Genomic DNA, 4,053 nt, shown 5'->3' with positions numbered 1-4,053 from the left:
GCAAAATATATTCATAATAGTCATGTTGTAAAAGACAACATAGACAAGGGGGAAAAAACTCAAGAAAAATAAAGCAAGTTAAAAAAAAAGTCTGCTTCAGTCTGTAATCAGACACCATCAGTTGTCTCTCTAGGGATGGATAACATTTTTCATCCTAAGTTCTTCAGAATTGTCTTGGATTCTTGTATTACTGAGAATAGCAAAATCATTCACGGCTGATTATCTCACAATATTACTGTTACTTTGTACCCAGTACATTTCACTTTGCATCAATTCATGTAAGTCTTTCCAGGTTTTTCTGAGAGCATCTTGCTCTTCATTTCTCATAGCACAATAGTATTCCCTTTTGGCATTATCTTCCGTCTCTTCTACAATTCTTCTTTGTCTAATTGTTTGTTTTTCTTTAAGCCTCTCACTTCCCCTGGAATCCACTGAAGTATATGATATGATTTGTATGGTCAAATCCCCTTACCATGAAAATGTCATTCAAATACTGAATAGTGAATTCTTCTGCCTCTCTGTTTTTTTTTTTTACTTTCTAAATTTTTAAAATAACCTTGTATACATATTTGTTTGGATGTCTGGCATATTCAATTCTATTCCATTAATGCATCTCTCTCTCTCTCTCTCTCCCCCTCCCTCCCTTCTCCCATATCTCTGTCTCTCTTCCAAGGACCAGATAATTTTGATGATAGCTAATCTGTCATATGCTCTAATATCACAATGTAAAAGACCACCTCTTCTGAGTACCCCCTTCATGATCTTTCTTATTTGTTCTTTCATGTAAATTTAATTATGATCTTGTCTAGATCTAGAAAGTTTCCACTTGGTCATCAATATGTATTAATATTGAATTAAATATTTATGTGTGTGTGTGTCTATATATACTCATTAATTTTTGAGTACTGTCAGAATCATTGTATTAATCGAGCCCACGAATGAACATTGAATGTTCCTCTGCTTGTCCAGTCTCTCTTTTATTCTCAACATTAAGGTTTGAGAACCTTCTTTATGCACGTCCCTTCTGCTCCTGGGTAGGCTCATCCCCAAACTTATGACAACTTGTGATGTCATTGCAAAGAGTTTCCTTTTTATTATCAAAATCTTTTATTGACCTTTAGACATAGATAGGGACTAGACTTGGAATTTCCTTTCCCAGACAGGAAAACTATCTCTAGCCATATAGAACAGTCCTTTAGATAGTGTTTGAGAGTGGTCCAGAGTACTCTGCAGTTATGTGACTCACCCAGAGTCACAGAGCCAGGGTTTGTCTGAGCCTGGACTCACATCTGGGTCTTTTATGCATACTTGTTACAAGGGTTTTCTTTTTCTTTTTTCTGGTGGGAGCAGGGAGTGAGTGATTGTCTTAGAGAAAGAGAGTAATGAAAAACAAAAGGAAAAGAAAGAGAAGAGCATCATTAAAGCATATCATATGTGTGTATACATATACATACTTATATGTGTGTATATATATGTACAGAAATATATTTATGTATAGAAATATATATATATATATACACACACACACACATTTCAATCAGAGGTAAGTACAAAAGGAAGGCCAGAAAGAATAAGACATAAAGAACAGGAAGGGGAGGGGAGGGGAAAAGAAAGAAGGGAAGAAAGAAGAAGTGATGGGAAGGAAAGGATGGGAAATAGAATAAACATTTATGAAGTGCTTACTACATTCCAGGCACAGTGCTAAGCACTTTACAAACATTTTATTTCAACTTTGAAAGTTACATGCTGAATTGATTATATATTTAAAAGAAAAATGGACCATACATGAAAGATCCTGTGGTTTCACGGGCAATCCTTTTTTTCCGGTTACATAATGTATATGCAATTACCATAGGCAGACATATATGTGTATGTATATGCCTATTGTATTGATGTTTCTTAAGTTCACAATTTGACAAAAATCAAACCCATGTTTCATTGCCCCTGAGTTCAGTGCTCTAGTCCCTAAGGCAGCAAACTGCACTACACCCACCTCTCGCAGACCCAACCAGAGCTCAATAACTGACCAGTTTGGGTGAGTCTGTAAACTTGTGTCATTGGGACTTGTGAGATTAGAATTAGTTCTAGAAGAAAAGTTAGAGATTTTCTGTTCCTACTATGCCATTTTAGAGAAGATGTGGCTGACTTACAGAAGGGAATAATTACATAGTGAGGAAAGTCAAAGCAAGATTCATAAGAGTCTTGCATTCAGATCTTGACACAATTACTCAATAAATAGCTGTGTGACTCACCGCAAATCACTTCACCTTTTGGAGGCATAGTTTGTTCTGCTATAAAGCAGGGCACCATCTTTTACAAAGGACTGTGAGAACCAGAGAAAGGCAACCATAATGTCCCTGAATGTTGTGGAAAATCTGGGAATATTAGCCTAGAGAAGAAAACACTCAGGTGAAGAACAAGCATGACAACTTTCATGCTTTGGAAGGTCTGTTATCTGGACCAAGGATCAGATGCAGTTGGCTTGGCCCCATAGGATAGGAGCAAAAAGGTAAAAGTTAGAGGGAAGTGTGTAAGGGGAAACTAACCAATGATGAGAGCTGTCCAAAGTACTGATGGGGCAGCTTTAGGAAGTAGACACCTCTTCACTGGATATTTTCAAGAAAAGACTAGGTGACCTTTTGTAGGGAGAAACCAGGGCTTACATATGAAGTTCATTCATTATATCTGAGGGGACTGTTACTTAGGCATAAATTGGACTAGATAGCCTCAGAGATCCTTTCCAGTTCTGTGATAGTATGATTTGAATAATAAATACAAATATTCACTAACATGGTAAGAAAGATGACTTTGCACACAGTCCTCCCTCCACCCCCTCCCCAGCCATTCCTCCACCTGTTCACTTGTATTGTCAGGTTGGAGTCCCCAGAGGGTCTAAACTGTTTACTATTCAGTGTTTTATGATCTACTATGAGGGAGTTGGATTTCTATTCCATTGTTCCTGACACACCCCCCAGTGAGGTCCTCGTTAACCATCAGTAGACATGAATTAGCTTTTAGAAAAAGGAATTTCTTGAGAAAGTACAATGTGAACAATTGGCATAAAACATTCCCCTCCAAACCAGGGGTATACGCTCACTTCACACACATAAGTTCCCTTGGGAGAGTGAGTTCAAACTTAAAATTCAATAGCAGTAAAGCATTTGGTACACATGGGTAGCCAAGGGGTATCTCCCTTCTCCTGAAGATAAAAGCCTTTTTCTTGCTTCATAGAACCTCATAAAGTTCTACTTAAGTGAATCCATCTGCTAGACTCAGGCCATTTTACTGTTACCAGTACTCTTCTCCTTCCCCTCTCTTCTGCTCTGGTGCAAGTGGAGAAGAAGCCAGCAGCTGTTGCCTCGTTCCTGTGCTGACTCTTTGCCGGGCTCAGCAGCTGTGGATGTAGGCCACTGAGCAAGCCAGTCTCTCCTCCCCATCACACATCCATACTCAACACAGAAACAGAGGTAGGGGGGTGCAGGTATTCTAGTCTCCATTGTACACAATGAAACTGAGAGACTCCCCAGGCCTAGGTGACTTGCCTGAGGTCACATGACTAGTAAGCTTGGGGCTCCTACTCCAGCCCAAGTCTTCTGGTCCCCGACTTCTACTCTGATGAAAGCCTGACCAATGAAGAGTACACAGGCAGAGGCCTCTTTGCATTTTCTCCCTTTATACTGATCCTAAGAGCAATTGGGACTGTTTACTATGAAAGCCAGACCTTCCTTACACGACCATGTTCCAACAGTCTTCCATCATTCCTCCCCTCTCCAGGTTCCACCTCCCCAGATTACCTGGTTCATAAAGATGTGGCCTCAAAGACAGAAAGACTGGAATTCCTATCCTGCCTCTGGCAGCTAGTGTGCGACCCTGGAAAATTCACTTCTCCTTTCAGTGTCTCTGAAATTGGAAGTGGTGAATAAAGTGGCAACCGGTATATGTAAAATGAGTTTCCTCACCTGGGAATGCCCTATTAGTGCCGGTGGTTAGGGCCATTCCTTAGGACTTGGAGCTTCACAGCTAGAGGCAAGAAAATGTTTGCTTCAATGTCTT

The sequence above is a fragment of the Petaurus breviceps genome, unplaced genomic scaffold (genome assembly GCF_028583685.1).
Source record: "Petaurus breviceps papuanus isolate PSGF00001 unplaced genomic scaffold, PetGlider_PUasm1.0 567, whole genome shotgun sequence".
NCBI lineage: Eukaryota > Metazoa > Chordata > Mammalia > Diprotodontia > Petauridae > Petaurus > Petaurus breviceps.
Note: the sequence above shows the minus strand (reverse complement) of the source record.